Consider the following 14,133-nt stretch of genomic DNA (forward strand, 5'->3'; position numbering starts at 1 on the left):
TAATCATAATGTTTGTTTGAATGAAAATAGTTTTTATTTATTTTAAACTTTACCAACCATGGAATGAATAACATCTTTTGATTCAACCCGGGCCGTAAAAAAATGCATTTGTTTTCCATTACAAAATAAAAAAAAATATTTTCTGCAAATAAAAAAAAAAATCGCATTAAAAAAAAGTTGTATTGACACTGATAAATGTTTACATTAAAAAAATATGTAGGTATTTATTGCAAATAAAAAAAAATTTCCATTTAAAAAAATTTTATTGCAACTGAAAAATATTTATTGCAACTGAAAAATTTTTATTGCAAATAAAATAATTTTGCATTAAAAAAATGTTACCTAGGTTCTGCATTAAAAAAAAAAAAATAATGCAAAATGTGTGCATTAAATATATATTTTTAATATTCATCGAATTTCTTAATATCTTGACAATAAATTTTTTTTTATTTCCAATACCTATAAATTTTATTTTCAATACAAATATTTTTGAGTTGCAATAAAATTTTTTTTCAGTTGCAATTAATGTTTTTTTTAATGTATTTTTTTGTATTAAATACAAATTTTGCAATTAATATTTTTTTTATTTCAAACGCATTTTTTTCAATTGATGTTCTATATTACTATATTACGAAACATTTATACTCTTATACATAGTTTAGAAATGTTTTAAAAAGAATAAGGGGTTTTGAAAATCAGTTTTTCAAAAAATCAACCACAGTAAAAAAAGTTTTTCAAAACTTCTATTCCAACAGTTAAAGAAAATCCTAAATTAGTTAAGAAAATTGCTTTATGCCAAATTATGTTAAACACTATTATAAAACTTCCAACTCTGCTTGAGCTGCCAAGCTTAAGTCTCATGCAATTGAATCGTTTATTTTCAAAACATGATAAGTCCACTTTTTTTCAAAATTCGTTTTTTTAACCGAATATGTTCTTGGGGGATAACCACACCTGCCTTTAAAATATGAAGCATCTGCTCAGTCTATATTCGATTTTACAGCTAAGCGAAAAAAATTTGTACTGTCAAAACATCATAAAAGTCCCGGACTTATCATCTTTTGAAAATAAACAGCAACTTTTTTATGAGTAATTGACTGCACATAGAGAAGCTGACTACTGACTCAAAATCTTAAGTTGAAAGGGTGTTTCAAGTAAAATAACTACTCGAAACATTATATTCTATTCCCAAATGCAATTGTTTGATGGACTGAGGCTTTAAAAAAATTGTATATTCATTTTAAAACTAATTTCACATTCGTTTATTTTCAAAGTATGATAAGTCCAAAATCGTTTTTATTTTTTATCTTTTAAACAATAGGTCCAAAAAGTAAATACCAAACGATATTCTGTAGCTAGGTAAAAGTTCTACAAAATATATTTTTTATACATTTTGCTACACTTAACAAAAGAAAATAGAACGTTTTTTTCTTCTCCTGAAAAATTTGAAATCATGGACTTATCATGTTTTGAAAATAAATGATTCAATTATACTTTATAATCACTATTAATAAAATGAACTAAATACGTTATTGTCCATAATACAATAATCATAATAATTTAATAACAAAAAAATTGACCAATATCACGGCGCAGCCATAAATTTCCAAACGATACGTTTATTATATTGTCATTTAGTTTATTCGCGTAATAAAATTACTTGCATCATAAAAAAACCAAAATAAGTAAACAAAACAAAACAGAAAAAAATGAAAAAAAAAAAAAATATATCGAAAATGTTAACAATTCTCCAAAATAAAATTGATATTCAAAACATTCGCGCCCAAATCACTTATAAACGAAACAAACTGAACTCTTTGATGTGCATAAAATCTTCATACTTAATTAGTAAAATGGTCGATAAGTAGCCTTACAATGTAACAATCAGCCAATATAGGTATAGAAGCTCTATGCAAATCTGCAAAATGTTAACTAAAGACCCTAGAGTTATTTTGTTCGCCTTTCTTCTTGGTCATTGGACCACATGAACCAAAACTTCAACTCAATGATGCAACAATTTCTTCGACAGATAAAGTAGTATATAGTTGAGGTGCCAACAGCATTCATCTCGCGTCTTGTTGGCTCCAAACTTATGCAACATTATGATTATTGTTTGTCGACCTGATAGACCGGTAATTCGGGCCGGGATAAGTAGGTCACCTTTGTGGCCGCAAATTTGATCTGAATTTTTTTAGCAGTTCAGTGCTCCCTTCCGCATTTGGGAAGTTGTACATTCGATGAAATTTTTAACTTAAAGTGATACCTATTTTTCAAATGGGAGGGTGTGACATGATACATGCGATCTTTTCCATTTGATAAGTCTTGAAAGCAACAATTTATAAGCTCAGTCTGAGTACAGCGATATACCCATTATGTGATTGCCAAATTATCTCTAGTGACGCATTGTGTCAGTTAAATTTAAACAAAACAAGCTATATCCTCAAGTTGTTGAGTTAACCAGTAATCGATATGGTAAACATTCTTGCAACACACATGTTGTGGTTCGCGAATGCTTATGGATTTGTTGTCCGCACTTTCATTGACTCCGGTAGAGTGTAGTAGGCAGTTTGTTGGAATTTTTAGTGGTTTACCTTGCTCGCAGCGAGTTTTTTGTTTTTCTTTGGGACGTCATTTCAGTTCTCTGTAGGTATTGCAGTGCCATCTGATGATGGCCATTGGCGAACGTGATAAATCAGGTGTCTTTTATACTGATTTGTAAATTTCATGGCCATTTATGTGATTTCAATTTCAATTCGCCGCCCCTTTTAAGGAAGATGCAGTTTTTTTTGAAGGCCAAAAGTAGTTGGTAACATAGGAGAAACAACGTCGAGACAGGTGATTGTCGGTATGGTTCGAAAGTAGTTTATGAGCTTTGGAAATATGTATGTGGGATGTCTCATTTGTAGGTTTTTTTTTTTTTTTATTATTTCCCGTTTTTTAATAGTAAGTCTTGAGTAAAATTAATATTTGGTGGTTCAGTGGAAGAAGTAAGGAGTCAAGATTGTTTTACGTTTCCTTATTTTTTTTTAAGTACCTATGTAACTTGAAAAAAATCTGATATTGTTAAACAAGTCCTTTGGGTAGTTAAATTTTTACACCTTCAAACAATACTTTTAGGCTCATTATAACTTTTTTTTTTTATTTCCACAAGACTCTTATGTCGTGTTTTAAAAGCATATAACCAACTTCAAATATTTCTAGATCATTTAAGCTTTACATTTTACAATATTGGTTAATAGTGTTAAACTGACACGTAGATAAATTAACCATTTTGAACATACGAGAATGTTATTTTGACAACGCCCTGCTTTTTATTATCATGAAACCTTGTAAATCGAAGAAGAAAAAATCGAAGAAGAAAGTAAATAAAAACTTATTTCAATATTTGGAATTTGTGTTGGACACAATCATTTTAAAATGTTAAAAATTCATGATAACAACTCATTAGCTACAAAAAGGACACACAATTTTAAAAACGCATATTACACAGAATAGTTAGTCCAGTTTTCTATCACTCATAAAAGTTGGCCCAAAGGGAAAATAAAATGCACGACTGTGTCGCACGAACTTGCTCTTAGAGATGAAATTGCTAGAATTTTTTAGGACTTTTTATATAGAAATTTAGTAAATGTAATTATTGTAGGCTAGAAAAAAAATAAAAAAAAAAAAATAAAAATCGTTGGAGCGGTTTTTTAAAAAACTAATTTTTTATAAATGATTTTTTTGGAAAAAAAAATTTTTAAAATAAAATTTGTATGCCATTTTGTAGAATTAGATAATCAACATCTAAAACCAAAATTTCAAAAAAAATCAATGCCCCGTTTTCAAAAATTTGATGTTTAAAAAAAAAAAAAATTTGTTTAAAAATCCAAAAATAATTTTTTTTTTAAATTTTATTTTTGGCTTATATTAAAATAATTATATAAATGCTTTTTTATTAAAAGTTTCGTTGAAATAGAATAAGTAGTTTCGGAGCAAATCGGATAAAAAAAAGGTTCTATGGCAGGTACCGTTGATAAATGATTTTCAAAAAAAAATGTTGTTCATTAAAAGATAGACCTTGTCTTAAAACTAACATTTGAATTTTTTTAACAAAATCGTTGGAGCCATTTTCGATCAAACTCAACTTTACTAAAATCGATATATGACAGGTACCGTTATTTTTGGTCCAAAAAAATTTATTCCTCTGGAGAGTCGCCAACAAACGCTACATACCAACATACCAAGTTTGGTGTTAATCGGTCCGTCTAGGCTGTAGCTTCGTATACAGACAGACAAACGGACGGACAGACACAGACAAAGCGACCCACTTTTTTAACATTCTCTATCATCGTAATTTCATGGAAAAATGTTATCTCAATTTTTGTTTGTACGAATGCATAGCTTGATATAAGTATGTACATATAGAATGTTCCTATTATTCGATTTGGGAATTTTTCCACTAGGGTTTGATATAACTCAGGGTTATTGTCATTTCAATTTTCTTAAAGTTTTTGCATTAAGTTATTCAAGATTTTAGCCAGAGTTGTTCACAACTTTTTCTTGATTTTTCCTCACAAAGTCTTTTTTTGGTGATACATAGGTCTGAGCTATTTGCAGGCAAATAGCCAAATGCTTTCAGAGCCACTTCATACTTCACTTATCTGTAAACATAATGCCCCACCTTGTTGAAATGTAAAACAGCCATTTTTCAGAAATTTCTAATTCAAATTTGTTTTGCCATCATATCACTGATATCGGATTAAAACAAATTTAATACCCTTCTCAATCGCTAAGATTTAAATGTTGCATGTTAAAAAAAGAGGGTGAAACAACAATCCCATTGCAAATGATTTACCTAATTCAATTAATGTGACAACTACCTGCTTTCTTTATGCGAAAAAAAAAAAAATAAAGTGTTTGTCGTGCAAATAACAAGATTGTAATTATTCCGCCTCCAACTTCAAGTGTAACGCAACACTTATACAAAAAACTTTACATTTATTTCACTCAATTTATAACAACTTATACTATCTTGAACAACTTACATGTCAATCTGTCACCATTGTTGAAATAAATGTCTCCATTCAGTCTGCTGCTGCTTACTTTACTCTAACACTATATATCTTTGCCACGGTTTCGTGTATAGTGGCACCACCGTACAATTTACAGCACTTTGAAACTTCCTTACAACACAATGCATTGTCAAGGCTTATTAGCTCTCTGGCGATGGAGCAGCTAGGGAAACAAAAACAAAAAAAAAATGTAAAATAAAACATCGCTTGATGACAACTATACTCTCAAGTACTAGAGTTGACACTTAATGTCCCAAGACGATAAAAAAAAATTAACAACAACAACAAAAAAGTATGCACAAGCTTGTAGTGAGCTGATTTATTGAACTAGCATTTGTTGTAGTAAAAAGCAAAGATGCAAATGCATTTTTGTTCGTGTCGTTGGCAGGTCGTCGCCATGTCGGTCGGTTGTTGAGACCTCTTGCCGCCATGAATGCATATACTTAACGGTGGAGGAAGTCAAATTCAGTTTCATTTTTGTGAACAATTTCGCAAATTTCTTTTGAAATTGAAGATTAATCTGCATTTCAACGGGATCACTTTCAATCGGAAATTGGTCTCCAAATGTCAAAAGATTGGAAACACATTGCCGCCGCTGAATGGTAATAATTTGTGCAACATCAACACAAAGCTGCCATTTGGATGAAATGATGTAACGAAATGACAACTTATAACTGCTCAGTGTTGTTATAATGTTAAAGGTTGAAAAACTACTAAAAGAAAATTTGGGGCTAAAACACCCTGAAATATTCCATACATTTTCGTTTATTTTTCTCCTTATAATTTATGGATATCTACTTTTTTCGAATCAATAAATAAATATTGAAATTCAAGTGCAATTGCAACTTTATTTATAACAACACTGCATTTCCAGAGATACACACAACACATATTGGCATTCTATTGTAGGCGGATTGTTGATTTGGTAACAATCTAACGTGGATTGAAAATTTAGCGGGATAGGGTGCAATCAGTTGAGGAAGTCATTTTTTATTCGTTGGAGAGGGCATAGGGTAATTGCTGGCTCCTTGACGTGTTGAATGCGGATTTTATAATTGATTATCGCAGAAACGAAAGTTTGATAGAAAATTGCATACAATTCACCCTTTGTTGCTGAAAAAAAAAACAAGTTTTAAAGAATTTTCTTTGTGCGGAGTTATATCGAGATAAGAAACTACAATTTCAATTGTAGCCAAAGGATAAAAAGAAACAATACAAAAAAAAAATAAACAGATGCCGATTCTGATTGTAATTTGCTTAAAGGTTAAAAAGTAGAAAAACTACTTTGGAAGAATAAGTTAAATTTATCAGGGGGTACAAAAAAAGAAAGAAAAAACCATCGATAGTAAATGCGAATAAGAATGCATTTCGACGAAAAGCCACATCAAAGAATCTGGATTCAAACAATACTTGTAACTTTTCATTATTAAACTTGTAACCTAAATTAGTCGATAGTGTTTTCACTATTTTTGTTATAGATGTCAAAATTGAACAATTTTTTTATTGACCAAGAATCGAAGAAAAATTGACAAAATTTCAATTCAATTGTTCATTTTCTACAAATCAAATGTTCTATCTATACTTACGAGTAGTTTCAATTCTCGTTTACCAAACTCCTCCCAACAATCAATTGAGCACGAGTTTTCATATCCTTAAAGTGAGTCGCAAAACATTAAGATGAAAAATTTTCTTTGTTAGTTGATGCATTGGAAGCCCGCCACTTGGCAATTTTCCCAAAAATAATTTTTCAAAATTCAAATGCTTTTAAATAAATTAAATTTTTGACAATTCAAGTTGCGTGTATTCAAACTGCTGCATCTAGCTGTCATGTGGTTTTATTTCTATTTACTTTGTCATATTATTTTTCTCATACAACTGCCAAAATAATTTTTTTAATTTTTTGTATGATAAAATAATATGTACTATGTAGGTACAACTCAGATATTTAATACCTATAAAAATTAAATAACTACGTAAAAAAATTAATGGAAATATTTGTTTTCTTCTTTTCCAGGTATGTCTTTGTTCTAATCATATTGTCTTACTTTAAATGAAGATTCTAAATTGACAGACATTTAAAAAGGTACAACTTATTGATCCATGTATGTTTTCCCTCAAAATGATATAACTCTAACAATATTTGAATAGGTTCAGGTTCAAAAGATGATAAGATACTCGTTTCGCACAAAATAATGGGTATTTTTTTGTAGGTTTGCTGGATTTAAGGACCCTAAAATAATAAACTTTTGTGTGGTCTTACTAATACAAATGTAAACTAACTAACTATTAAAACAGAAATCATTTTATAAAATATGTTGAAATGCTGTGAAATGGGAGGTGAAATTGCGTAACTGGTACAATAGGTGCAGAAAGGCGAAAAAGTGAATAAGAAATTTAATAACATTTTTGTAGGGCACAGAAAAGTCAAAAAATAGAAAATTCGACATAGTGCGCACATATGGTATTGAATTTTTGTTTTCAATGCAGAAAATTTTTATTTGAAATACAATTTTTTTTGAATGCAAAATATTTTTATTTGAAATAAAATTTTATTTTCAAAAAAATATTTTTTAGTTGCAATAATTTTTTTTTAATGCAAAATATAATTATTACAACCTTATCTAACGATACCTGGGATGTACCAATTTTAGAAAATTATAAATATCTCAAAAACTTCTTTCACGATAAAAAATAAAGTGTGAGTTTTTGGACAAGGTCTATCTTTTAACAAAAAAAAGCTTTTTTCGGAAACCATTATTAACGGTTGGTACCTGTCATAGAACCGTTTTTTAACTCTGAAATTCTCTCAAACGACTAATTAAATTTTATTAATTTTTTTTTTTGCTTATACCAAAGCATTTATAAAGTTTTACTATAATTTAAAAATAAAATTTTGAAAAAATAAATTTTTGGATTTTTGAAAAATTAAATTTTCGAAAACGGATCATTGGATTCTTTTATAATTTTGGTTTTAGACGTTGATTTACATATATTCACTACAATATGGCATACCAACTTTATTTTATTTAGAATAAAAAAATAATAAAAAAAAATTGTCACCGATGGAAATTTAACCTAGATTTGCAGAGTGTTAGAAGAATACTCATCGAATTTTAAGCATTTGTAGGGTTTTGAAATTGTCGCTCAAGATATGGCTCTTTAAGCAGCTTAATTAAGTTGTAAAAAAAAAAAAATTGGCATGAAGTTGCGAAGTGTCCAAAATGAGACATAGTGATTATTAGTTAATTATAAGTATTGTTCTGTTGAAATAAGTATGTATGTTTTTGGTATGCTAATAAGCTTTAAGTGCTTAATACTCGAGTTTTTTTTGTATTTTGAAAATGCGTTTAGCACCTTTTTCTGTCAAATGTCATATCTATGTAAATTTAGTGTCTCTCAACACCAAACTGAGAAGATACCAAACAAAGTTAGTTAACAAAAGTGTGGCGATGAACGCTTGATGATTGTTTGCATTTATATTTCGAAATAATTACCATAAGTCAAGGTGACCATAAAGTCAATACCACATTTGGAGTGTTTTCTGTATACCGTACCTACCTATCATCACAAATAATAATTTTATTTATTCTTCACTTTACCCTCGAAGAAATACTTCAATTCAACCCAAACACAACATGCAGATGCCGTCGGACTCACGTTCACCCAAACCCAACTTCGGCGCGATATACAAAAGTCCAACAAAAATTAATAATAAAAATATTATCTAACACTTTCACTATAGGTATACGCTCGCATAAATCTAGTCGGGTCGCGTCCATTTCAAATGCTTGCCACAGAAGTTTCGGTTAACTACGTAAACTCGATGAACAAATCATAACAAAAAATACAAACATTTTCATCATAAATGAAAAATTTCAAATGCATTGCACGCCACTATCAATTGGGTGTTGCTGGTGACTAATGTATGGTTTTGGAGTTTTGAATTTATGTCACTGGGTTCTTCTAGCTGCTCGATTTGACATTCTTATATCATCGATTTGCCACCCAAGAGGTATTAATGCAAACATACTCATGTCACGTTTTGAATGAAAAGTACTCGTTTTAGACGATTTTACGAGCAGATGCCATCCGTAGTTAAAGTAAAAGATTTATGAGACCAACTTGTGGACAGAAATTGTTCAACAACAACAACAAAACAAAATGTAAACAATAGATTGACAACAAAACCGAAGTAAATTGTTAAGAAACATAAAATAGTTGGGCTCTTAAATTAAATTACGTCATAAATTCAAAAGATTTAAAGATATTATTGCAAAAAGATTGTCTGGCGCACAAAACAAAAAAATAATGGTTTGAAGAAAAGCAAACGTTCATTTGCGGTATTTTTAGTCATAAAAAGTCATATTATTTTCTTTTGTTTGAGTGACCATAAACGTTTTGTGTTGTGGTTTTTGTTTTTGTTAAAACAATTTATTTATGACTAATAGTTTTTCTTATCGATGTGCATTGTAACTTCATATTTTATGACTTGAATGGTGGACGTAACGTTGAAATGTGTATTAATTTTTTTGCATACTCACAGGCTGGTGATAAATAAAATCCTTGAGATATGCAACGTTTTAAAAAATTTAAATGAGGTTTTAGATAACGGATCTTATCTTTTGTTTTGAATATTTTCTGTTAATAATTTGTAAATTTTTGACCCATTTAAGAAGCGATGTTATTCAAAAATTGTTAAAGTGGAAAACAATAGCTGCATTTTATTTCTTAAAAGTTTCTCTTAAAAAATATCACAATTTGTGTATTATGGATGTTTATAAATAAATTTCTTCAATAAAAGGAACATGGTCTATTAGAGCAATACCATTGTTATTTTTTTTATTTTTTTTTTTTTTTGACTAAAGATGTTTTCCGAATACTGTCCAAATTCGCTAATGCTGTTTTGGATTTTGCCCTTAAAAACATTCGTATCTCTGAATTTGAAGATCAATATACCTTATTTTAATCACACGGTTAAAAAAAATTGGGTTACATGTGAGGCAACACCAAATTTTTATTTAAATTTAATACATACTTTGATTGCACACATTTTTGAGTCTAATACAAAATTTACTGAAATTTAAATTTTTTGGTATTAAAAATCAAGGACGTATTCATCAATTTAAAGGATCAGTTTATTATAATGATATTTCTTTCTCTTTCTTTTTTATTATTTTTTATTATTTTAAGTATTTTCTTTCTTACTTCTTAAAAATGAAACAAAACATTTCTTAAAGTGATTACTCATCATAAAAATAATAATTTTGATATTATTAATTATGTTGAGTGAAATCTTATAGGAACTTTTTCAGGAAGCGATAACCCTAAATTCAAGCACAACTAATTTCTTTCTTTTTTAAAAATGGTTTCCATTTTCGTTTAAGTTTTTAATACAGTTTGACTAAAATTTGATTTTCTTGTATTAAAAAAAAAGAGTTTTTTATTTCAATTCTTAACCAGATAAAGTTATAATTTAGGTGCAATGGAATTAGTTTTTATTTGAAATTTTCTTATATTTCAATACTTTTGATTACATTTTAATATTTTGTATTTGAAACTAATACATTTTAATTTTTTGTATTTGAAATTAATAAAAAAATGATTAAAAACCTGTGTAATAAAATCGCAATATTAAAAACTAATAATTTTTGCTTTGAAAAAAGGCCTAATCCCATAGGCTGTATTAAAAACTACGACAGAATTTTTAACCGTGCACATATTGTATTTATTCTAAATATTTGCGAGATGAAGAGATGAGAGCGACACGTTTTTCACAAAAAATTTTATTTTAAAAAAATGTTTTCAAATCGTTAAGCAATTCAAAATGCTGCGATTTCTTTTTGACAAATTAAATTTATTTTTATTTTAACAATGAAAAAAAAAAAAAAAACAATCTTAATCTACATTGGCCGGTAGGAGTTAGAGACAACCACCTTGTTCCCTGGACTAATACGACTTTGTAAATTAGGAAAACTTTTAACCATAGAAATGACACAGATTTTAACATTTAGTCCTTTTTAGTAGGTATACACTCTCTCTCAATGATATATCACATTGAGTTTGAGAATCGCTGTAGGGGTGCCTGTGAAAACTATTTAAGTTAATCGTTTAGTTGAATTTTAAATTGTTCAAAGTGCACCGTACTGTGGTGCTACAAATGAAATTATTACTTTTTTAGGGTCAGTGTCAAAATTCGATTTCTAAAATTCTGTATTTTCTTAAATGTTTGTATTCCAAAATTCTGTATTCTTAAATGTAAATGTAAAAAAAGAAAGAAAGAAAAAAAAAACAAAATGTTTAGTGTTTTTAAGTTTAAAAATGTGAGAATTCAATTTTCAATTCTAACGCAATTTCAGAATTTAAAAAAAAGACAAAATTTTAAAATTGAATTTGCACAAATTTTGTATGAACAACAATACAAAAGCAGATAAAACAAATACCTATGTTTTCGAACAAAAAATAAAAATAAAAAACACTTTAAGTATTGTTTCACGCAAAAATTTAAGTCAAACTAACAACTCAAATAACAATTATAAATAAATTGCACGACTTGGGTCGCACGTACTTGCTCTTATGCTTAAAGTAACTATAATGTTAAAGCTTTTTATTCAAGAAATTTAAAATTTGATATTTTGAAGAAATTTTATAAGTAGTATAAAAAAAATTAAATCTGTTTTTATAATTAATTAAACTCCGTTTTAAATTATCTTAAAACAAAAAATAAATATGCCATTTTATTTCTTGTATAAAAAGGTATTTTTAGAAAAAATTTTTCGAAAATTGTAGGAGCCGTTTTTTAGAAAAATAATTTTTTATGTATAAAAATTTTTTAACATTTTTCAAAAAAAAAGTTGGTATGCCATTTTGAAGAAATAATTAATTTACACATAAAAACTAAATTTCAAAATTTTTCATTGATGCGTTTTCAAAAAATTGATTTTTCAAAAAAAAATTTTGAAATATTTTTAAAAATCCAAAAATGCGTTTTTTGAAAATTTTCTAAATTTTTAATATTATCTTTACTTACACACGTTTGTATAAAAATTTTCATTTAAATCGGGTTAATGTTGTACGAGATATACAGAAATGAAAAAACCCGTTCTATGACAGGTACCGTTAATAACGGTACAAAAAATATTTTTTTTATTTAAAAAGTTGGCTCTTATGTGTAGTACTACACACAAAAATTTTAATCAAAATCGTTAGAGCCGATTTTGAAAAAAAATTAACTTTTCTATTTCCGTTATATGGCAGGTACCGTTAGTTTTGGTCATAAAAAAAAATTTCAATTTCCCCTCTAGGGAATCACCAAAAACTGCTAACTACCAAGTTTGAAGAAAATCACTTCACTCGTTTAGGCTGCAGCTCCAGATAGAGACAGACAGACAGACAGACAGACAGAATTGCCGGACCCACTTTTTTTTCATTCTCCATCATCGTAATGTCATGTAAAATTGTTATCTCGATTTCGATTTTTTTTACGAATCCTAAACTTGCCCTATAGTACCTATATCGCAAGTAAAAATGTAAACAACTTTAACAAAGTTGATGCTTATGAAAGCAATTTGAATGCGGATGAAGGAGACATTCAATCATCTTTGTTCTTTGTTAACCTACTTATAAAATATAACTGTTTCTTTTCTTCGCACTGGAATTACCAAAAATAATAATTGTTTTTGTCAATTGAGATGTTTTTGATGATAATTGCCACCGAAGCGTTCAAAATTCTTGACAAAAATGTTCGTCAAAATTATAGGCGTGTTTTTTCTAATACTCAGTACCTACCTAGCTTCTCATTTTTCATTTTATTCGCAAAACAATAATAAAAATTACACAAGTAAGTATTTGTTTTTCGAATAAAAAATTAGTAGCTACTGAGTCGTAGAAAAAACACGACTAATGTTCATACTGAATTTGTATGAATATACAAAACTTTGAAATACATGATAACGAACCATTCTAATGAAATTGTTTTGTTAATTTTTGTATATATATAAAAAATTTTGTTGGAAATCCCAACAAAAAATTCCCTAAAAATTTGAAACCTTAAAATTAAAATTTAACACTCGCCATCCGCGTTTGAAGATTTCCCATACAAATTAACGTAGGTTTGAGTGATTTTTTTAAAAATTTGTACAGCTCAGCTGAATTTTATGCTATTTCAACGAGTCTAAAAGCAAATTGCCGCTGTTTTTCATTTTTACTTGCTCTATAGGACAAGTATTGGTTTCGTGTTGGTTTTAATCAAAACCAACATTACGATGATGGAGAAGATCAAAAAAGTGGTTTTCGTCATGCCGTCCGTCGGTCTGTGCGTCTGTGCGTCCATCTGTACATCGAGCTAGGGCCTAAACGGATGGATGGATTTGCTTGAAACTTGGTACAGATGATTTTGACGTTATTCCCTAGACCCGTTTTTTTTATTTTTTTAATATCTCCTTTTTAACACATATCTCTCATATGACGTTTTCGAGGTATTGCAATTTTCTCGAAAACGGCTCTAACGATTTTGATTAAATTTGGTATACGTAATAGACTTATTGATTCTAACAAACCTGCGTTTTTAGTTTTTCTCAAAAAATGCGGATAGCGGAAATATGGCGTTGCCGTTTTTCAAAAATTGACATATTTCTTAAGTTCATATATTTCATCGAAGCATAAGTCAATTTTATTAAAAATGTACAGACATCATTTTGAAGCATAAAATGTAAAAAAATAATTTTTTTAAACATTTTTGAAAACAAAAATTTTTAATCTAATTTTTAAACTCTCGATTTTTTTTTTTTTTTATTTTTTTTTCTCGACACTAAACAAAATCTTAATTTTCCAATTATTATTTAAGAGAAGGATATTGTGAACTACAAGAGCAAGTACGTGCGACGTGCATTTTTTTTTTAATTTAAAGTAATTTTTTTAATTATGTAACTCCTATACAAAAATGACTTGCATAAGATGCATTAATTTCAATGTTAAGTTCCGCCGTTTTGTCCACTTTTTTACAAATCAGAGCCTTAACAAGTCTGTCAGTTTTAAACGTTTTTGAAACACGTAAAATGCATTACCTTACCTTACCAACATT

At 28.4% G+C, this 14,133-nt stretch overlaps 1 protein-coding gene across 3 annotated transcripts in view; it reads left to right on the forward strand.

Annotated features, from left to right (window-relative positions):
* The window catches only part of LOC129911528 (flotillin-2), a 269,812-nt gene that overhangs the window by 102,378 nt on the left and 153,301 nt on the right, over nt 1-14,133 (forward strand). The window lies entirely within an intron of this gene.

The sequence above is a fragment of the Episyrphus balteatus genome, chromosome 2 (genome assembly GCF_945859705.1).
Source record: "Episyrphus balteatus chromosome 2, idEpiBalt1.1, whole genome shotgun sequence".
NCBI lineage: Eukaryota > Metazoa > Arthropoda > Insecta > Diptera > Syrphidae > Episyrphus > Episyrphus balteatus.